Consider the following 23,369-nt stretch of genomic DNA (forward strand, 5'->3'; position numbering starts at 1 on the left):
CTTCCCAGTGAGGTGGGAATAAAAATAAGGCCCAACTCAGAGAGTCAAAGGAGAGAAGCTATCTGAAACCAGTGCCTCCCCGTCTCTCTCTCTCTCTCTCTCCCCACACACACACACTGCATGGACAAGGGAGACCCCTGTTCTTTGGGGGCCTTTACATACTTTTTAAATCACCAGATAGCAGTCTGTAAGCCTTTCAGGAGAAGCTTAGGGGCGGGGAATACACCTCAGTGACCCGGATCCTTCAAGTCTCGACCCGTGCTGGCTTCAGGCATGAGGTGGCTCACTGGGCCCCTGCGATTGTGGAGGCTGCCGGCTCTTTGGAGCAGCCCTTGGTGGGAGATGAGCAGGGGTGGTAACCCTTCCCCGAGTCCACAGTTCTGACAGCTCTCACTTCAGTTCAAAGAGAACTGCATTTTCTGTATTTAAAGTGAAACTATTTTGTGTTTAAATGATAAAGAGAGCTACATTGCAAAATAATAACATCGATAATAGTAGTAATAATCACCCCTACCCTAGCCCAACTATTGTCAGCATCTGTGGTGGCTGTCTGCTGTGTCTCCATGCAGCCTCCCTTCCTCCTGGTAAGTTTCCCATTTTCCACTGGGACCTAACCCTCCTATTTTCACAGTATGGCATTTGAGCTGCATTGAGCTCAGGACCAGCTCTGTCATTTGCGGGCCCAGTGCAAAACGCAAGGCGTCTTGTTCAAAAATTATTAAGAATTTCAAGATCTTGGGTAGCAGAACGTCAAACCAAACTCAGGGCCCATGAGGCTGCGCCCCCGAAACCAGCGCTGGCAGGTGCGTGACCCGGGCCTCGCCAGTGAAATTCAAAACTTTTGCCAGAAAGAGGCTCTCACTTCCTGCTGAGATTGCTAGATCAGTAAAAATATAAACCTGGAGCTGCCGACTGCCATCTTTGTCTCCCCAGGGGGAGCCCTTGCTGGGAAAACATAGTCCAGAAGGACATGGACTTCCGGTATCGCAATGCGAGATCCTTGAGCTGCGGCTCTCGGAAGCATGAGCCACTTCATTCTGTCTTCGTGACGTCGATCCTCAACCAGTTTGAGGTACAGGCAAGAATCGAGACTCCTGGGGCGTTCCATCCTGTCTGTCTGTGCATATTCACTAAGTTGTAGTCACAAGGCTCGTGGAATGTCATATCCTCCTCTTTTGAGGGAACGTGATCCCGTGAGCTTTTCTGGCGTTATCACCTATTCTCCATAGGCTGAGTATTCCATCCCCAGTTGATTGTGGTCAGTAGATGGTTCACAGGTTTGTGCTCTTGAGAATGCTTCCATGGCAAACATCGTAATGCAGATAGGTTTAGGAGAACACTTTTGATGTGAAGTGATGTGCCCTTCCGTTTGGACCCTACCTAATTATGAAGGTCCCTAGGCCTGGGAAACTTCACAACAGTCTGGGGGGAGGGGGCAGGGCAGGGACAAACCAGCCCTTTACCTGCCTTGGCCACAAGCTTCCGGTGGGGCTCAGGCGGGGGATTGGCGCAGTTGGAGTGAGTGCAGCCCTGGAGCTGCGAGTGAAGGGGCAGACGTCCCCTGGGAATAGTCAGTGTCTTGGCTGCGGCAAACGTCCATCTAGTCCAACCCCCTCGTGTCACAAATGGGGAAACTGAGGCCCAGCAAGTTAGTGCAGAGTGGGCCTGGAGGCCTGTCTTCAGCATGTGCCTGCGCATTTAGGGCAGCCTTCGGCATGCACCTTGAGCCTTCTTGATGCCAAATAAGTTTCCATCCTGACGCCTGATGGGATCACAAACTCCCAGCGACTCCGCCCAGCACCTACACCCAGAGGCCATTCCGTGCTCTCTGAACTCAGCTTGGAGCTCAACCCCACGTCCCGCTGGAGCTTCAGCCCCATCTTTCTGCCCGTTTCGCAGCCAGCCCCAAAAAGAGCCCTGGGCACGAGGACCTCCCCTTCCTTACTGTGCACCGCACTTTTAGTTTGCTTTTAGCTGCTGCATAGAGCTCTCTGGTACACTTTCTGGTGTGCAGAAAATTTGCTTAATTGACCCAATAATGGGGTCGTAGGTGGTTTAATTTTTCTCTCTTCACTTTCAAGTCCATTTATGTTAAAAATGAAAGTAAGATGTAGTTTTAAAATCGTATTTATTGAGGTATAATTTAGAATGAGATGCACCCATTTCAAGTAAGTTCTTTTGAAGGGTTACATCAGTGTACCCACCGCCACAGTCAAGGTATAGAACCTTTGCATCACCCGAAAATTTCCTTCATGCTCCTTTGCAGGCAGGGTCTTCACCCTCAGCCTCAGGCAACCACGGATTCATTTTCCTTGCTGTAGATTAGCTTTGTCTTTTCTAGTTTCATGGCAACCACCTGCACTACCTACTTTGTGTCCATCTTCTTTCCCGCAGTGTAAATCTGTGAGGCTCACCTGTGCTGTCCCGTGTAGCAATAGTTCTTGACCTTTTCTTGCTGAGTATTAGGTCGTTGTATGCTTATATTACAATTTGTTTATCGGTCCACTTGTTGATGGACACTTGGGTTGTTTCCAGTTTGGGGCTGCTGTGAATAAAGCTGCCATGGACATTCATGTAGAAGTCTTTGTGTTGACATGTGTTTTCATTTCTCATGGAAGTTTCTAGAATGGGCTTGCTGAGTTGTGTGGTAAGTATATATTTACTCTTATGTTTAACCGACACCCTGCTTTCCAACGCAGCTGCACCATTTTGCACTCCCACCAGCAGTATGTAAGAGTTACGGCTGCTCCACATCCTCTCGACACTTGGTATTGGCAGTCTTTATTTTAACCACTCCCGTGAGTATGTAGTAGTGTCTCATTATGGATTTAATTTGCATTTCCTTGATGAGCAGAATGTCTTTTCATGCGCTTTGTGGCCATTTGTATGTCTTCTTTCATGAATTGACTGTTCAGATCTTTCCCTAGTTCTAAATTGGGTGATTTGTCTTCTTATTATTGAGTTGTCATTTGGGATAAAGTCCTTCATGGGGTGTGGTATATGTATGACAGTATTTTCTCTCAGTCTGTGGTTTGCCTTTTCATATTCTTAACAATAAATGTTGAAGAGTAGGTTTTAATTTTGATGAAGTCTAAATGTATCATTTTTTCTTTAATGATTTATACTTTTTTTTGGTGACCTATTTAAAAAATCTTTGCCCATCCCAAGGTCACAAATATTTTCTTCTAGGACTTCTATAGTGTTATTTTTTGTGTTTAGGTCTGTGAACTACTTTGAGTTAATTTTTTGTGTGGTATGAAGTAAGAATCAAAGATCAGTTTTTTTCCATATGGATCTCCTGTTGTCCCAACACCATTTGTTGAAGAGACTATCCTTTCCCCATTGAATTACCTTGGCATATTTATCAAAAATCAATTGGCCATCTATGTTTGGCTTTATTTCTGGACTTTACTTTTGCGTTTCTATATACAATTTAAAATCAGCTTGTCATTTGCTACCAAGAAAGCCCGTGCTGGGATATCAATTGGGATCAATTTGGAAAGAATTGATGTCTTAACAACATTGAGTCTTCCGATCCATGAACGTGGGGTATATTCCCATTGACTTAGGTCTTTGATTTCTTTCAACAAGGTTTTCTATATTTACGCATACACATCTTAAACATATTTTGTTAGCTTCATGCCTAAGTATTTCACTTTTGTAATACCATTTTAAATTTGATTATAAAATTACAGTTTCTAATCCTTTTTTTTTTTTTTTGGTATATTCTTAGGGATTTTCTACATAGATGATCATATGTTCTGTGAATAAAGTTAGTTTTAGGTCTTCTTTTCCGATTTGTATGTCTTTGATGTCTTCCCCGCCTTGTTTCGTTGGCCAGGACTTCTGGTACGACGTTGGGTGTGAGCAGTGAGAGGGAACTTCTCTGCCGTTTTCCTCATCTTAGGAGGAGCGCACTCGTTCTTCTCCCGTTAAGGATGACCTCAGATGTCGACTTTTCACAGATTCTTTTCTCAGATTGAGGAACTTCCCTTCTATTCTCTTTCTGTTGAGTTTGTCTCTTTTCTTTTACAATTATGACTGGGTATTGAATTTTTCACGTGTTTTCTGCACCCAGTGAGATGATCACGTGGCATTTCTCCTTCATTTGGTTATAAGGATGAATCCATTGACTTTTGAATTTTAAACAAACCTAGAATTCCTGAGATAAAACTCTCTTTTGTATATTTCTAGATTGGATTTGCGAAAATATTGTTAGGAGTCTTGCATTTGCATGCGGAAGGGGTATTGGTTTGGGGGTGTGTGTGTGTGGCTCCTTTGGCCCCAGATTTTGTGGGTTTCAGTCACGTTTTCCTGTGCCCCAAGGAGGGGGAAGGTGTTTCTCAAAAGAGGACTTGTAGACTTGATGGTGTCTCTTATTCTGGCCGAGGAGGATGAAGGGGGGCTGGTATGGTCTGGTAACTGTGGATCAGTGGAGAAATGGCCTTCTCAGCTCCTGCCAGCAAGTGTAGATGTCTCAACTATAGCCAGTGGATTTCCTTCCACACATAGGAGGATGACATCATTTTTTCTTACTGTTGTTGTTTCTTATAGTTTCTCTCCTGAGAATATTTATCTTTTCATTTATTATGATCATATTTTCCTTTGTGTTCATATGCATAGTTATAATAGGTGCCTTAAAATGATTGTCTGCTCGTTCCAACATCAAAGGTCACTTTCTGTTTGGTACCCACTGGTTGTCTTTTCTCTGGAGTTGGATTGTGTTTTCCTGTGTCTTCGCATGTCAGATAATTTTGGATTTTATCCTGGACATTTGATGACAAGTACAGAGACTCTAGGTTCAGTACACTGCTCTGAAGGATGTTGATTTTTATTTTACTAGGCAAATAACTTGGTTAAACTCAGGCTGTAAACTCTCTCCCCTGCAGATGACGTTGGCTGAAATCTCAGCTCAGTTCTGGCTTTAGCAGGGCTGCTTAGTGACTGCCTCACTCCTCTGTGGTGGGGTTGGCAAGAGATGGGCGTTTTATACATAGGTTTGGAGCCTCCCCTTCTATGGCTCTCTCTTTTTTGGATTTCCTCAGTCACTTTTTAGTTGCTGTAATCGCCCTGACCCCTGGTTCTTCAAGCCAGTAGGACTTTTCTCTCCAAGTTTTAGTTGCCCTTCGTGGGGCAGACTGGAGCCTGCGGAGAGCTTCAGCCCATAAAGAAGGGGCCCGTGCCCAGTGCTGCTGCCTCCTGTAGGTGCAGACTCTCCCCAGTGTCTGCCCTTTAGTCTCTCCCCAGGGCCTTTAGTTCCTGTTGGAATTTGTGGTTCTTACCTACAGGAGGATTGGTCAGATAGCATTATTGGCTCTGACCAGAGCAGAGCGGCTGAGGAATGACACTGGATGGCCAAGGAGACCTCTCTCCCTGCCAGTGTCCTGTATGCCGTGACTCTCTTAGCCCCTAAAACTCAGATGGAGAAGAGGGTGAGGAGGAAAATCTCCGTGGACTGAGTTTAGATCTGAAATGACGGAACACAGCACTGTCTGAGGAAACTGGAACTAACTAGATTAACTTTTTTGCCATCATGTCACATGGAGGTTCAGGGCCGGTCAGGTGGTGTAGGGGGCAGGTTCACAGCTCTGCTTTGGCAGCCTGGAGTGTGCAGGTTTGGATCCCAGGCACAGACCTACACACTGCTTGTCAAGCCATGCTGTGATGGCATCCCATATACAAAATAGGGGAAGATTGGCACAGATCTTAGCTCAGGGCCAATCTTCCTCACCAACAAACAAACAAAAAAACAAATAAATAAAATGGAGGTTCAATTCTCACTTATAGAATATTAGAGAAAATTACACTTTCCCATTTACATCTGATGGCCAGAAAATCTCTTCTCTCCTACATATATGAAAGGAAAGACTTGAAGATGGTAAATACGAGGTGGGAGAAAGGCTGGGTGGAAGGTAGTTATTATCTTCCTGGTATTCAGTTTTTTCATCAGAGCGGTGGGGGAGGGGAGACCTAGAATTTCAGAGTCTATCCATGCTCTGACACCTGTGCTGTGTGCATTTGCATTTGTTGAATTTCTAGACTATAAGCTGTTTCCTCAACAGAGTCTCTTCCTGTGAAAAGGGATGTGCATCAGGGCGCGGAGAGCCCCGGCTGGAAGCCCCTCCCACTGCTCCTGAGGCTGCTTGGGCTCACCGCTGCCCCCTCAGGGCAGGCCTCCGACTGCAGGCAGAGCCTGAGGTGCCCAGGGCGGGGCAGCCTGGCCTTCCTGAGACCTCTGGCCTCTCTGCATGGGATCCAGCCTCCGTCGTTGTCCAGAGAGGATAGTCAGAGCCTTGGGCAGCTGCACCTGACCAGCTTGCCTGCTCTGTATTTTTTTCCTTTAAAATTTTTGTTTATTTATTTTGAGAATTTCAATTTCTATCTTCTGCTTAGGAGAGGCGAGCCGTCGTTTGGACAGAGTCCACATCTGTCCTGGACTCTCCTGTCACTAGGTTTTTGCCCAAGACTCGGTTGGCAATGAGCTCCAAGCTCCCGGCCTGGCAAGTCTGCTGGGAAAGAGAGCGTCCTTCCCAGTCATTCCAGCAAAAGTCTCAGGACTGAGCCCCATTGTTCTGTCACGGGTCTCGTGACCATCCCTGGACCAGTCATTGAGGCTGGGGAGACACAGGGCTCTGATTGGCCAGCCTGTCATGAGAGGAGTGGAGTTAATTCGAACCCCATCACCTGGGCTGAGAGATAGAAAGGGGGCTGCCCCAAGGAGAGGGCAGGGCCGTTCCCAGGAGGAGGGAGACGGCCTGCTGGGAAGGGCGCAGTCCACCGACTTCCACAGTAGGTTTTCCTCGAAATCCCAGATCCAGGGCTCTTCCAGGTAGGCTGCCAGCGCCTTCTCATTTTATTCCCTACCCTGCCCTGAGAGGTCAGCGTTCGAGAGAAGGCCACTGAGGTTCGCACAGATTAAGCACCTCGCCGGGGTGGGGGGTGGGGGGCAGCTCCTGAAGGGGCCTGGGCTGCCCGTGTGCCCCTTTATCATCTTAGACCTGCCTCCCCACTCTTCCTTCTGCCAGCAGGCCTGACACCAAGGAGACTGCTATCGTTTCAAAATAGAGAGGAAAAATTGGCAATAGCCATGAGTTGAGACGACTTGATAAAATATTTCTTGTTTTCTCAAGTTTACACTGTTGCTATGGGGTGGGTTGGCAGAGAGATGAAAATAAATCTGTGTCATTTATTTTTTCTATGCGTCAAGTATATTTGCGCTTGCCTCGCACACACACACAGACGCACACACACATGCCCGCTCGTATAGGCTTTAATAAAATACTTAAACCCCTTTAATGCTCTCTGTGGAAGGAATAAATATGTACTGTACTTTCAGCTTCTGTTCTTTGAAATACCATATGGTCTGCACTGTGAGCTTAAAATACTCTGGCGAGCGGATGCTTTCATGCAGCAGATAGCCAGGTGGAGCTCTCCCCGCCAATCCCACAAGGTTAATTAATCCTTTAAACTCCAGTGTGGAGGGGCCCTGCGTCAGGAGCAGGCGCTGGCGGAGGGGGCGCCACTGGCCCGTGCCGGCGCTGAGAGGGCACAAGGCGGCGGCAAGGTGGGCCGGCTGCTGCGGGGGGCGCCTTTGATGAGGGCGCCCAGTCGCTCAGATAGGCACAGTTTGCATCCTGCATAATCAGGGATCACGGGCTGACGGTTTGCATGAATAACTAAGTTTGTCACTGTTGTTAATTTTCCCTCAAAAAGAGGCCCCCCATCTCTCTGGCCCAATGCATATTTATAAAGGGCAGGGAATAAGGCAGAGGAGACCGGATGGGGGGTGCCCAAGGGTGTAGGGATGGCTGGATCCTGAAGCCCGCGAGGCCAGCTTGTGCCAGGGCTGGGGGCTGGGAGGAGGGTGCGGAGCTCAGCGGCATGGGAGGGGAGGAACTTCTGGGGGAGGGCAGCCTGGTTTGCCAGGCCAGTTTGAGCTGGCCTCTTCCTTGCTCTGGCCTCAGTTTTCCATCCCTATAAGGAGCATGTGGGCCACTTGACCGAGGCCTCAGGGTCGCCAAAGGACTGCCATCTCCAAATGAGGTTGCACTTAGGGTCAGACAGGAGGGAGAGACGCTGGCATCCATCCCATACCTGTAGTGGTTCCACGAGCGCATGGGATGTGCCGAGAAGCTAGACAGGGAAGCCTAGTGGCATCTGGCTGCCCCTGCCTGGGACCGCCTACCCACCCCTCCCATGCTGGGATCCACGCTCAAGGCAACTGGACTTCCTGGAGGAGCTGACATCTTCAGTGAGATCTGAGAGACTGTCAAGGATGTCGGGCAGAGGGAAGGGAATGTGCCGAGGGCCAAAGAATGCGGACTCGGCCTGGTGCTTTCAGGACCGGACCGGAGGCTGGCGTAGCTGGAATGTAGACTCTTGAGATGGGGGCTGGGGAGTCAGGATGATGCTTGGCACTGCTGGGGGCAGCGGGGCCAGGGCAGCCTGGATGAAGAGGGTGGTGGGGAATCCCCCAGCCGCCCCAAACCATCAGATTTGCTTCTGGAAAGGTCACTGTGACTGCAGATCCTGGCATCTCATTGTGTCCGCCGCTGCCCTCCCACCCTGGATGGGCCCAGAAGAGCTGTGCCTGCAGCCCGGGGATAACTAGCTGCCCACCTGCCCTGCGCCTCCCGCGGGCTGGGCCCTGAGGCTTTCTTCAGGACTGCCCCCACCCTAGCTGGGGGATGGGGGTGGCAGGGGTCCTTGAGCTCTACACTTAGGGGGCTGAAGGTTGCCACATGTTGTGCTGGGCAATTTGGAGGAAGCACTTTCCCCTTTCGGAGGCTGTCAAGGAGCTCCCAACCCCTGGGGTAATGGCAGGTCAAAGGGCGGGGACGTGGCCAGAAACCAAGGAAGCAATCTCTATTGGTGGAATTTGGGGCACAGGGACTATTTATGGATAGAGGAGGTGGCAGGTGCGTGTAGGTGTGTGTGTAGGTCTGGGACAGATTTTGCCACCCAGGAATTGGGCTCTTGCCTAATCCACTCCCCTGGGACCCAACAGGGAGACCCCTGCCTGAGTGACGCATGACATTCTGAAACAGCAAAGCCCAGTGCAGCCTCAGTCACTAATTAATTAATGACGCTCCCCAAGGGTCTCCTGGAGCCCTTGCGCAGGTGGGCCAGGAGGCCGAGCCTGTGGGGCTCCCTTCCAAGGGCTGTTGAGACGTAATGTCCACTAAGTCACATCTGGTACCACATTTCAGGCTTTGATTAATTAAATGTGGCAAATATTTAATTAAACACCATCAAAGCCACCATGACATCCACTCTGTGTCATTCGAAGGCGAGCCAGCCTTCTCTCAGGTGCGGCGCCCCCCACCTGATGTGCCACGGTCCCCCAGCCTGGTGGGAAGATAGCCGCTCTGGAACCCAGTTCTGGGACTCGGGGCGCCCCATTCGCTGGGCACTGCTGTCTGATTAGACCTCAGGCTGACTGCGGTGTAGACAGTCTCCCCACCTCCACCCTCCCCTCCCCCTCTCCAAGTAGATGCGGTTAAGACCAGTCACTGTGCTCCCCTGGAGCCTGCCGGCACCAGTCTTCCTGCCTGTGATAACAGATTCTGACCTTGGCCACGTGGGTGGACCAGCCATCCAGGCTGGGCCCATCAGAATCCTTCCCCAGGACTTTTCTAACTGGTTCTAGAGAGGAAAGACTTTGTTCTCTCTGGCTACCGGGCTCTGAGGAGGTAAGCCAGGGACTGCCTGAAGCTATGCTCCCTGACACGCAGAGAAAGCCAGACCAGAGAAGAATGAGTCTCACGTGCAGAGAGAAAAGAGAAAGCCTATGACTATCCAGACAGTTTTCTAGCCCCTAGATCCAGCTGTTCCTGAAGACAGAACCACCCCTGTCCTTTCTGTAGCAGGATACGTGGGTCAATAAGTGCCCCGTTTGTTTAAGCCAATTGAAATCAGTTTCCTGTCACAACCAAAAAAGGCTTGAGCACCCCTCTTCCTGTCATGCTGCATGTGGGCAGATAAAAGTGACTTCTGTTTACCTGTAAATGGGCCTTGTTAGCAGCTCATGCACCTGTCAGCAGAGTATGTTAGGTTTCCTTGAGTGTCGCTTCAGCCCTTCAGAAAGACAGGAGGCATTTATGCCTGAAAGGATGAATCCCTCTGGCAAATGTTACTCCTGCCGACAAGATCAGCATGCTTCTGGAACTGCTGGACCCAGGGGCTCGAACGCTGTCATCATCTCCCTCCCTGTCTGTGTCTGTGTCTGTCTGTCTGTGTCTCGGTCTCTTCTGCATTCTACCACGTTGGTGTCATTCTCTAGCAATCTTCCTGTTGGGGCCCCGGCAGCTCTAGGCTCACGTTATCCTCACAAAGAGCAATCCTGGTGGAAGAGGGGGTTTTCTTCTTGATAGAAGCACAGAGTCCTGGGGTCGGCTCTGATTGCATGGCTTTGGCTGTGTGCCCATTCCTGAACCAATCACCATGGCGACAGTTAGAATACATGGATTGGTCCATGTGTTCTGGGTAAGGAGCCTGCCCCAGACGGGGGAATGGAGTCGATGGACCAGAGAGGGAGGGTGGGTCCCTGAGAAAAGTTGGTCTGCTGTTAGCACGAGAAGAGTGAGTGGGCAGAAGGAGGAGCAGGAGGCAATGGGACCAGCATGACACAGTGCCTGGGGAGCTTGTGCCCCTGGAGGCCTTACCTTCCAGGTGAGGGAGTGGAGGTGAGGCTGGCGCAGGCAGCAGGGAGCGTGAGCAAATCGTGTGTTCACGGTCTCAGGCCCTCATCGCTTGCTCCTTCCCCTGTGGAGAGGCGGCCTGGCAGGGTAGTTACAGGGTGGACTGAGGTTGATGGAGGGCCTCTGACAGAGCCAGCACCTGCTCTGCACCAGACAATCAGAGAGATTTGGGGCAAGTCTGGGGGCTGTGCTCCTGGGCGACTATTCAACCATCTGACCATGCCGCCAAGAGGAGAGCTGGGCAGCGGAGGCCCTGAGGATGGGGAGGTGTGCCCTCAAGAGAAGGGAGGGAGAGTGTTCATGGGTCTAAAGCCAAAGACCTGGGAGTCACTGATAACTGACAATGGATAATATGACTGATAATGAAGCGTACTTCCCACGCTTACTGTTTATGATCTTTCTCCCCTCACGTTTCAGTTGTCTGTTGGAGCAATACCCCATAAATCAGTGGCTTAAAGCAATAGCAGTTTATGGTTTCTAAGGACCTCGTGGGTGGCTGGGCTCAGTGGGCAGTCCTGTTGCACATGATGTTGACTGGGGTCCTTCAGGTGTCTGCCTTCAGCTGGAGCTTGACTGGAGCTGGGACATCAGATAGCATTGCTTATGTGTCCGGTGCCTCGGCTCGGGGGCTGGCACAGCCAAGGGCTGGCTGGGCTGCTTTCTGGGCAGGGTGGCTGGACTTCTTGCATCGTGCTCTGGGCTCCCAGAGACCAAAATCAGTTCTCTTAATGGCTAGGCCTAGACCCAGCACGGCCTCACTCCTGCTGCATGCTGTCGCTCAAGGCTGGTCGCAGGGTGGCCCGGGTCCAGGCGAGGAGACTCAGGGCCCTGCTGATGGAAGGAGGGTGCGTGTGGGGCTGTGGCATCGTCGGCTGCCGTCTTTGGAGACTGGCTACCGCATGCCGCTAGAATGTAAGCCCCGGGGGGATGTGTTTCTTTTTGTTCACGGACGTATCCTAAATGCGGACACTGGAACAGGCCCTGGTACATATTTGTTGAATGGACTGGACTCACTTTGCCGATGCTCAGTTTACGCCCAGACCTGTTCCTGGAACACAGGCCCAGCGTACAGCGGCGTTTGCCTATGAGGAGAGGACTGGGGAGCAGTGACCATGCGCCCCAGCCCATGGCATGAGTCCGAGCGCACCCCTCCTCACACGTACAGGTTTACAAAGCCTGGAAAAGAGACTGAAAATGAGGCGAGCAGAACGACGGCCATGGCTGCCCTGCAGCCTGCATTCTCGGCTGGGGGAACTTCCGGGGGAAGCTGCTCTGCTCGGGGTCTTGATGTCTCCATCTGTACAGGGTGTGCATGGGGCCTGTTGACTAAATGGGCACGAGGGGTGTTTTTAGCGCTGTAGTTTTATGACCACGTTAAAATACAGATTCATTCATGGATGTATTGATGTGAGTGTCCGGCACTGTACTAGATTCAGGGACACAAAGGATAAGACACGATTAATGACTTCACAGACGTTTAAATAGACAGGTAAATGTGACCGGTATTTTAGAGAGAGGTGGACACACTACCATCAAGATCTAGGTAAGATTGGTCCCAATGACCTTCTAGGCCAGTGCTTCTGTTTGTGGCTGCTCAGGAGAACCACCTGTGTACAGTTTAAAAATGCGGACGCTGAAGCCGCCACCTAGAGATTTCATTCAATAGGTCTGAGCTTGGCGTGGGGGTTCGTCTATGTCAGAAGCTCCCCAGGCATTTCAAATATGCCCCAGGCCCTCTGGTTCACATTTCCAGCCTGGAGTCCCGGCTCCCCTTGGCTCCATCCAGCACACATTCACAGCCAGGGCCCAGCCCCTTCTCCTTGATTTCCCCTCCAAAATAACCATCCCTTCCTTGGAAGCAGCCGAGGCCAACCCGTGGTGGAGCCCTGGGGAGCAGGCTGGCGTCGCAGCTCCCCCCACTGTATGCGGGACCTCTCTCTGCCCTCCCCTGCCCTGAGGCCCTCAGGGCCGTCTATGTGGCAGTGCTGGCCTTGGGGAAGCTGGTGGGCTGCCTTCCTGTGCACCTGGGAGGACGCTGCTAGCACTCGGTGGAAGGTGTCAATGCACTAGCTCGCTCACGGGGACCCGCCCGGGCTGAACCTGTGGTGCTGGCGTGCCTCGGCCCGGAGGTGGTTAGCAGCCTGAGCCGCGCGGGAGTGGGTGTTGAAGAAAAAATTATTCCTGACACTCGTTGAGGACAGGCAGATTTTATTCAGGGGGTTCATCAAAATAAATGTAGGGACTACTGCAAAGGGGTCATGAACTGGAGGAGAGAGATCCCACTCAACTCCGAATACAGATGAGAAGTGGGAATTACAGCCGAGGAGTAGCTGGGGGTCAGTGGCTGGAGAATTACTAAGAGGAAACGTCAGGGGTGCGGGGATTCTGGCCGAACTGACCTAACGGGATTCTTGCTGAAGGCAGGCCAGGGGGTCAGACATCCCCTGGAGGGCTCTGGGATGAGGAACCAGGCTTCGAGGGTGATCAGATGTCGAGGGTTGGGGGTTCTGGCTAAACCGACTCAGCAGGATTCTCCCTAAAAGTGGACGATGCAGGGACAGTCACCAAGTCCAGAAGTGGAGGTCTAGTTGAGAAGGAGTTCAGGGGAGCCCCAGCTGAATTTGGTTGAGGAAAGAATCTTTGTCAGTGTCCAGGGAACCACTGGCCATGCAGGGCCCGGAAAACTGGCACCCCACCTGTGAGAAGGCAGGGGTCTGAGGGAGGAAGTCCACGCCGAGGACCAGGACAGCGGCCCCACTGAGGAAGGAAGAGAATGTCACGGGGAAAGTGAGCAGCCTGAAGGAGATAAACTAGGGTGGCGTGGGTCGGGGAGGAACCGAAAAATAAAACGATGTCTCGCTTTAAAAATTCAGCCACAGAGCTCGGAATAGAGTGACCACTGCTGAGAAACAGTCAGCATCCTGGGAGTTCCAGCGGGAGAAAATCTCTCTTCAGTGCGAAACCAGAAAGAGATTTGGAGGACAAATCCAGGCAACCCAACATTCAAAGGAGAGGGGTTTCAGAAAAAGAAAGAAAAAAAGAACGTATAAAGGGAAAACAGTAATCGAACAATTAATTAAAGAACACTTTCTGAGCTGAAGAAAGCCTTGATGAAAGGGGCTCATGGAGCTCCAGGAAGGATTAACTAAAAAGACATATACTTAGACCCTGGTGTAATTCCTGAATTATAAACTTCCAGACAAAGAGGAGAGGTGCTTACAAAGGAAAAAAAATCAGGTTGGTATTGGCTTTCTCGTCAGCCATCCTGCCACCCAATCGCGACATTGATTTCAGATACTTAAGGGACAAGGACAATGACCCAAGAATCCTATATCCACACAAGGTATCATTCACACATCCAGGTGATAACAAGAGGTGTCAGAGCTCGCAAAATCCTGTACCCCATCTGAGGAAGCTGCCGGAGAGATGCTGCAGCCAAAACCAGGTGGATTGGGGTGCAGCAAGGGAAACCAAATGATGACCTGGAGATGGGATCCAAAATGACCTCAGCAAAGTCCAGCCATTGGAGGACGGGAAGCGCATGGAGAATGAGAAGCAGAAAAGAGAAGGGGAGAAGACAACTGGAGGGCTTTCATCTTGGTAGGCAAGAAAAACATCTTGATGGGAGGGCTGTGTCAAACACTTGTTTGAAATTGATATGTCCGTGTGTTGGTTTAAAAAATAAGTCCACAAATTCTTCAAAGATATTCCCTTCAAGAGGTGGAGCTGAATTCCCCTTCAGAGGAGTGTGGAAGGGACTTAGCAACTGTCTTCTGACCAACAGAATGTAACAGCGTGATGGGGTGCGACTCTGAGACAAAGCCAAAAAAGGCCCTGGGACTTCCTCCCCCGGACTTTCTCTGCTGGGAGCAGACCGATGGGGGCCCATGTCACGAAGAACTGAAGCCTCCTGCCAACAGCCACATGGTGAGCCTGGAAGAAGACCCTACAGAGCCATCAAGCTTCTGATGACCGTGGTTGACACTTGTTTCCAGCCTCGTCAGAGGCCCCGAGCCAGACCACCCGGCCCAGCCACTCCCAGACTCCTGACTCTCAGAAACTCTGAGACACTAAGTTCCTGTTGTTTGAGCTGCTAAGTTTTGGGGTAATTTGTTACACAGCAATAGGTAACTAATACAATCTGTAAAGAAATGCAGCTTTCTACGATTCGTAGGGATGGGAAGGTAACCATTATTGGGAATGAAAAGTGTCACAGAATTTCCAAATTAATAGGGCAAAGAATGACGAGAAATCTGAGCGAGCAAGCAAACGTGAGTAAATGGGAAAGGGGAAATAACATAGCAAACATAAACTAGAAAGACGTGTAATAAAATTAGTTAACATACAATAAGATTGAAGAAGTTGAACCCAATATATGTCATCCATCATCATAACAATGATGAGTTTTCCTATCAAGCTTGGAAAAACAAATAAAATCCAAGTGGATATTATTACATGAGACATCTCTAAAACAAAGATACAAAACAAGGTTGGAAATTAATTGTTGAGCAAAGAGCTACCACACAAATGCAGACAAAAAGAGAGCATGGTGGCAATGTGAACATCAGTCAGCGTGGAATCCTAGGGGAGGAGCACTGACCAGGACAGAGAGGGAAATCATGAAATTTGAAGGTACACTTCACTGAGAAAAAACAACCTTCATAAACACGTATGTACCAAACAATGTGGTGGTTAAACACATAAAGCAAACTCCTAGGAATACACAGAGATCAGGATAAAAATACAACCACAGTAGGAGGTGACAATGCAAGGGAACAATTATCTGAGTATACTGTATTCAAATCCCTGCAGTTAAGAAGTTAATTTGAGGCCAGCCTGGTGTCCTAGTGGTTAAGTTTGGCATGCTCCATTTAGGCAGCCCAGGTTCCTGGGTGTGAACCTACACTAGTCTGTCAGTGGCCCTGGTGTCATGGCAGCTCACATACAAAAAGAGGAAGACTGGCAATAGATGTTAGCTCAGGGTGAATCTTCCTCAGCAAAAAAAAAAAAAAAAAAGAAAAGAGGTTGCTTTGAGAAACACAAGCAGTCCTAATGCAATGACAACAATAATAATGATAATAAAAAGAAACAGACATTGAGCACTTACAATGTGCCAACCAAGGTTCTAAGCACTTTGCATGTATTAATTAACCCTTGTGGTCCCTGCCACAAACTATGAGTCCTGATTATTACTATTTGCCAAGATGGCTATAATAATTTCTCCCATCCTTGTACACATAACCCTTGAAATGTGACTCTACCATTCCCTCTATTAAGAAGTAGAGTCTATTTTTCCATCCTTTGAATCTAGTCTGGCTTTGTGACTTGCTTTAACAATAGAATGTTGCAGAAGTTACTTTTTGTCACTTCTGAGCTAGGTGTCAACAGACCTTGCAGCTTCCACTCTTGCTTTTTGGAGCACTCCCACCATCACGTGAAGAAACCTGGGCTAGCCTGCTGGGGACTTGTGGCCGAGCGCCAATGACCACACAGGTGAGTGAGCCCATCTTAGGACACGCAGTGTGGCTGGGTTTCCAGGTGACTGCAGTGCATGAGGAACAGCAGACAGGAGCAGCAGCAGGAGCACCAGCACAGCCCAGCCCAGATTGCTGGGCCACAGAATCGTGAGACAGTGAGACAGTTTTTGTTTAAAATTTGTTGGAGTGGTTTCTTTTACAGAAATAGACAACCAATAAACCACCCCCAGTTTGCAAAAAAGGAAACAGAGCCACAGAAAGGTTAGATAATTTGCCCAAATTTTCACAGCTAGTAAGAGGTTAAGCCACGATTTGAATCTTGATACCAATGAACCAAGGTTTTATAAAATTAATCCCCACTCAACATTCCTCTCAGTTTGCAGCTAGCGTCTACCTAGACAAATGCATCAGCGCTTCTGATGGTCACGAAACATCCCCTAATAGAACACAACACAAGTCAACTGCAAAATGAAATGACAAATCGTAAAAATAATGTAGTATTTTATGAAATAGGATAAATAAATATACAGAATTTTAATTGCTTTTTAAAAGAATCAGACTGGATTCTATTTTAAACAGTGATATTGGACAATTGCTAGAACCACATGCAGAGCCACTGACCGAGAGCAGTAAACAGTGGAGAAGGGAAATTTCACCAAAAATAAAAAAAGGAGTATTTCAAAAGAAAATGGTCTGATTATTGTGACAGAAGCTGTTAATTGCCACCCAGTATTCATCTTCTTCTCACTGACAGCAGCCCAATTTTGTTGAGGGTGGTGATGTGCTCAGTTAAAAAAGGGAGTCACATCCCAGACTCCTTTGCAGCTGGGAGTAGCCGCCGAACAACATTCTGACCCATGAGATACCAAAGCCTGCTTGCAGGGCTTCTGTGAAAGTTACTGTTTTCCTGATAAATAAGGGACAGGCGAGGCTAGCGTGACCATCTCTGCCCTGAGTCCCGCCCCCTTCTTGGAGGTGGAACGTGGATATGACGCCTGCAGGCGCACACCCGGCGAGGGATGCGAGGGGGAAAGCACGACCCTCAGGGCGGCAGAACAGGGAGCCGGGGAGCCGCATCTGCGAGGCTTCCTGGGAGCAGGGGCCCCCAAGCCCATCTATTTGCCTTCGGAGTTTTTGTCATATGAGAGAAATAAGCTCTCAGCTTGTTTCACTTGCTAAATTGGGTTTCTGTCAAATGCAATCCTGACTGATACAAATAGCACAGGATTAAGAGAGGCCCTTAGGATGACAGCTGAAGCCATCAATTCAAAACATGATAGTACTGCAGAAGCCAAATGTGAAGGCAAGGGGTCTCGCCAGGCTCTCACACAACTGTATTGGAAGCATTATACTTCCAAAAGGTCAGTGTTAGATTTACTGTTTTTAAGCAAACTTTTCATTCAAGTACAACATGCATATGGGAAAGTGCACTAGATTTATATTTGTTCTAAAATTATTACATCATTGCAATTATAACCTAAATTTTGGTAAATATTGGCTAAAAAATCTTTTTTACAATACTTGGTTTCATTTCTCACCATATAATGCCAGTAAAACCTTTTTACTCTTTGCATGAGATTTTGTCCTCTCCCACGTGGATTCGCTGTGAAGGTTTTTTCTTTTTCCTCTAGTACCATTGTTCTTGGATAATGACGGTGTCCTGAATCTCTTCCAGAAAGTGGTAGCTCTTAGCAGGCAAAGACGTAGAGGATCTGAATAACACAGTTGATTGTTCTAGGTTTTACTTTATAAACAGAGAAGACACACTCTTCTCTTGTGTATCCTGGACCATCTCAAACATCAGCAGGTTCTTGCTCACAAGCAAAACCTAAGGCAATCTCAGTGAACTCAAGATAGTACATATCATATTCTCTGATCACATCCCAGTGAAAACAGAAAGCAACAATTAAAAAAAATAATCTCCTCAAAAAATTATTGAAGAAAATAGGGGCCAGCCCGGTGGTGCAGCAGTTAAGTTCACAAGTTCTGCTTTGGCGGCCCGGGGTTCACCAGGTCGGATCCCGGGTGTGGACATGGCACCACTTGGCACGCCATGCTGTGGTAGGCGTCCCACAAATAAAGTAGAGGAAGATGGGCATGGATGTTAGCTCAGGGCCAATCTTCCTAAAAGAAAAAAATTATTGAAGAAAACAAACCTGTAATATTTGGAAATTAAACAATCTCTTCTGAATTATTTGGATCAAAAAAGGAATTAAGGAGAACATCTCAAACCAAAACCTAAGGGACATACTAAAATCAGAGAAAAATTTTACAGTAAATAAATTCTTTTAATATTAAAAAAATAAAGTGAAGAAACCCCACTTAAGTATTTAATTTAGGGAATTAAAAAAGAACAATACAAAAGACCACACCACACACATGGACGGAGTATGGGGGAATTAATAAAGGTAAAAGCTGCAAATTATGAGACAGAAAACTGAAAATAGCATAAAAGTAAATGAACCCAAATAGGATTCTTTTTAAAAACCAGTTAAATAGATAGACTCCTTTTAAGTCTGATTTTGGGAAAAAGCAAAAAATATCATTAGAAATGAGAAAGCAGTTATAAGTACAGACTCCATGGTATGCATCTTTATGGCAGTAAACTTTATAATCTAGAGGAAAATGAATAATTTCCCAAAAAGGATAGATTACCAAAGTGTAATTGATAATAGGTAGAAAAATATCTCAGCCGACCAAGAATCACAGGAAAGTTCGACAGCAACTAAATTTCTGCCCTTAGGAGAGTGGCCTATTATTTCTACCTTGTTTCAGAGTGCTGGCTAACGCAATAAGAGAAGAAAATGAAATAAGTGGCATACCTAAAAGACAAAGAGAACAATGTAATTCCAATTACTCTGAAATACAATTTTGGGAAAAACTGATGTCTTATTATGGTGTCTACCTATCCAGAAATATGGTATATCTTGCAAATAATGCCTTTAATCTTATTTTAATAATATCTTAAAAATATCTCCTTATAAATGCTGAACTTATTTTGTTAAATTTATTCTTTAGCATTTTCTGGACTTTGTGAACAATGTACATAGATTTCCTTCCATTTCTATTCCTAATCATTCATAGTGGGCATGGAGAAAACCATTGATTTTGGTATATTTATCTGGAATCTAAGAACCTAGCAAAATCTCTTAAGTGTTATTTATTGCTTTTTTAGCATCCGCCTGCAAAGGTAATTCTTTTTAGCTCCATAATATTTCCCCCATATGATAGGCATTCGTGTTATTTCCAGTTTTGTCACCCTGCACACAGAGCTGTAGGAAATATCCTTGCCCAGATATCTTTATCTGCTGAGATTTTCAGTTGCGTCTGGAGAGTGGGGTTGCTGGGTCAGGAGATGTCTATGCTGGAGCTGGGACCCTTGGGTGCACAAGAAAGAAAAATATCTTTCCACTAAAACTTTATTTTAATTTCATGTAGACAACTAATCTTAGTTTATTTGGGGTTCTTCTTCTGCGTTTGAGCCTAAGTTCGAGTCTCCCAAGATGCCCAGGCGTTGGTGTTGTGGGGCGGGGGAGGGAATGTATAGGTCTCTGTCCTGGGTTCATTCCGGCTTCGGTGACATCATGGACTCCTGGACCCTGGAGTCCAGCAGCTCCCTCTCCTGGTTCTGTACTATCGGGTGTGGGGGGTGCCATTGGAGGCCTTTTTGCGCCCTCCTGCCATAGCCCAGCACATCAGGCGGGGCCTGCTTCCCACAGAAGACAACACCAGCAGCCTCTCCCTTCTCTCTCTGGGCCAATGTGTTGGCTCTTGTCATCCTCTGCCATTTTCCCTGTCCCCATGCAGTCCATCCATCTGGACCACAGTCCAGGGTGATCTTTTCTGAAGGGCGGTTGGAGGGCAGGAGAGAAGCTTCCTGAAATCCCCTCCTGCCCCCTAATGTTTCTGCAGATGTTCTCTCTGGGCCAAGCGTCCTCTGTGTTTATTTAAGGACTTGATTTTAGGAAACCAAAGCTGCAAAAATGCCTACAGTCTTCACCCTCCCGCTTCTTCCCTGAGATAATGAACAAAGACTGCATTGGATGGGGGTGGAGAAGACAAGACCGGGAGGCCGAGAAGGGAGGGAATAACAGGTGGCGAGAAATAAAACACGGGATAATATGCAAAAAATCTCCTGCCACAGCCACTTTAAAATTGTAATAAATGATGCACAATTCAATATATGTAGCAATTCACCCTTCCACCAGGAATGACTTCTACAGGTGTCCGTTGCCCTACCGCCTCACCTGTCCCACGTGCTATTATTCTTTTGAATTTTTGTCACCCTTGTGGGTGCTGTTCTCATTTAAATGTTCCTGACACTTAGGGATGTTGAGGGACTTGTCACACGTTTATGGGACATCTGCAGCTCCTTTCATTCTCTGGTCCTGCTTCTGTCCATTTTTTCTGTCGGGTTTTGCGTCTTTTTCTTATCAATGTGTAGGAGACTTTTGTTGCTAGCGGTCAGGGAGGCCTGCGAAGTGGAGTCCCCATGAGAGGAGGGGCAGATGGCAGAGGGCTGAGGGCAGACCAGACTGCCTGAGGAAAAGACCCAGGGGCTCAGGAGCCGCACCCCCGTACTGAGAGAACGCGCACAGGCCTGTGGACAGGAGAAGGCAGGGCGCGGGCGGGCTGGCGTTATGGTAGGGTCCTCAGAAAAAGAAAGAGTAAAAACAATGAAATAGGTAAAATAAAATGTAACGCAAACAAAATACAAGTGAAGAGAGAAAAGAAAATAATTAAAATAAAATAAAAAACAGTGTTGCACTACAGCAGGACCCTGCCGGGTCTGAGACGCTGAGAGCACAGTGGGGGGTCCTGGAACCCCTCGCAATTCCACCCCCTCCTCCACCGTCCTTCCTGCGAACGCCCATCGCGGCCCCGCCAGCGCCGGGAGCCGCCCGGTCCGCGGGCGACGGTGGAGGCCGGGCGCGCAGGGAGGAGGGCAGCACCGGGCCGGCCTCGAGGCGGCCGCGCCGCACTGTCTTTGTCCACTCGGGTGTTCTCACTCCCCTTCACTGTGTGCTGTGTTTCTTCGTTGTTTTCAGTCCTCTTTCTGCACGCACGTACGGAACAGCAGTGCGCGCCCGGGACGCGCCCCGTCGCTGTCCCAAGACTCCCGCGCGTCCTTCCACCGCGAGGGCCCCAGCGAGCGGGCAACCCGGGGTCCGGGCGGCCACCCGGCGCGGCCCGGGGGCCTCGGCGCGTTCCTCAGCGGCTTCAGGGCGCGCGCCGGGGACGCCGAGCTGCCCGCTCCTGGACGGCTTCCGCGGAGCCCAGGAGCCCGCCCCGCAGGCGCGCTGCCCTCGAGGGCGGACCGGCGGCTCCCTCCCGGCGCGCGCTCCCGAGAGGCAGCCCCTTTCCCCCGGCGCGCGGCCGAGCCGGCCCGGGGACCTGAGCCCTCGCTTCGCCAAAGGCGGCGCCTGCGGCCCCTGCGCCCGCCTCGCGCGCCTGGGCGTGGTGGGCGCCGTCGGGGCGGGTCCCTGCTCGGAAGTCTGCCGCCCGGGAGCGCGCGTTCCCAGCGGGCCCTGATCTGGCCCAGCCACAGGCTCCTCGCGGGCCGAATGGGGTGACAGCCCCCTCCCGTGGGGTCGGGGCGCAGCGAAGCGCGAGGTGTGTGACCCGGCCGGCAAGGGGAGCGCCCCGCGGGCCTGCGTCCCGGCCCCGCCGTGCGCGCCCTCCCGGCGGCGAGATGGCAAAGCGTCTGCTGCCATCTGGTGGCGGCGTCCGGGCAGCTGCGGTGCAGAGCGGCGAGGCCCGGCCAGGGGAGCGGGGCTGGGGTTCGCAGGTCCCCTCCACAGCCCTCGATCCCGAGCCTCTCACCCTGCGCGACACAGCCAGGAAGCCCCACGCCTCCGCCCTCTTGCGTTGCTCCGGATTCCCCAAGCAGAATGGCGTCCAAGAGAGGCAGTGTGGTACAATGGTCGGCGCCTGGGCTTTGCTGCCCTGTTGAGCCAGGCTCTCCACACCCCAGCTGGGCGGTGTGCAGCAGGGCCCCTCACTCTCTGAAGCCCGTTTTCTCATCTGTAAAGGGCGCTGAAAGAAGCAGTGCCTTGCGGAGCCTTTGCAAGGATTGCCTGGGCAGACGCGCATAAAGGGCCAGGCCCGTGGTAAGAGCGTGATAAATATAAGCTGTTGCTCTTGTAAAGTTCTAGACGCTTCTCAGACCATCTCTGTCGCTGTCATTCTGCCACTCCCCAACCAGTGTGCTGAGTTGGCCACATCATGGCTTTGCTGTTTCTCCATCTGTAAGCTGGGGATGCCCACGCTGGCCTCCCACTGCCGCAGGAGGGGTAGAAAGATACCTCCGCCCCTCTGAGGACAGCGGCGCCGGCCACGCTGGCCTTCCCGGCTCCCCAGCTCTGAGCTCCCAGGGCTTAATTCTCTGCCAGAACAAAAGACTGTCCCAGCTGCTGCCCCAACCTGGAGGCTCTGCCCCGGGCCTCATAGACAGGGCCTGTTTCTGAGTGGCTTTTCTGCCAACCCCCTCCCCAGGGTCCCAGACCAGAGGGTCCAAATCAGGGGTCATGCTTTCTGATCCCTTCCCAAAAAGGCCACACTGAAGGAGGTGCCAGTAGATATTATCATCCCTTTGATAATATAATGGAATATTTAAGGAGAATAAACTTTTCTTAAAAAAAGATCAAGCTGTTTCGATCCATTCATGCACCAGGCACTGCCCCTGAGACTTGAGTCCAGTGTGTGTGTGCACACTGTGTCTTACACACAATTGCAGCCGGCATGCAGCTTTACTTACTTCTCAGCATGTAGCAAAAGGGGGGCCTCCAGAACCAGGCGTGACAGCCAGGTACACCATTGAGGAGGGGACGTCTCAGGCAGCCGCTGCCACTCTGCCTGTGAAAACGCCAGCTCCAATTCAAAGGGATCAAATATTTGCCTAGCTGTTCAACATTTCTTCAAATAATATACTCGCGACTAATTCATCTCTAGACTCGATGTCTTCATCGCTCCCAGGCCTGCCTCCTGGATTAGTGTGTCTTGTCTATTCTGGGAGAACGTTGTCCTACATTCTAAAAATAGGCCCTGGAGTCTGGACACTGGAATGCACAGTCAGCGGAGGCTTCTTTATTTATCTTGAGGACCGTCCTCTGGGGACAGCTGCAACAGAGCCCAGAGACACACTCGTGAAACAGCCAGTCGTGGGTGCCCAGGTGCATGGAGGAGGCTGGGT

At 49.7% G+C, this 23,369-nt stretch overlaps 2 long non-coding RNA genes across 2 annotated transcripts in view; one reads left to right on the plus strand and one right to left on the minus strand.

Moving 5' to 3' along the window:
- The window catches only part of LOC139085424 (uncharacterized), a 34,265-nt gene that overhangs the window by 3,095 nt on the left and 7,801 nt on the right, over nt 1–23,369 (plus strand). The window lies entirely within an intron of this gene.
- LOC139085423 (uncharacterized) lies at nt 12,892–23,187 on the minus strand. The gene is made up of 2 exons (XR_011543681.1): nt 22,935–23,187; nt 12,892–13,396 (listed from the first exon to the last, which is right to left on the minus strand). It is a non-coding gene; the product is annotated as an uncharacterized lncRNA (long non-coding RNA).

The sequence above is a fragment of the Equus przewalskii genome, chromosome 9, assembly GCF_037783145.1.
Source record: "Equus przewalskii isolate Varuska chromosome 9, EquPr2, whole genome shotgun sequence".
Lineage (NCBI taxonomy): Eukaryota > Metazoa > Chordata > Mammalia > Perissodactyla > Equidae > Equus > Equus przewalskii.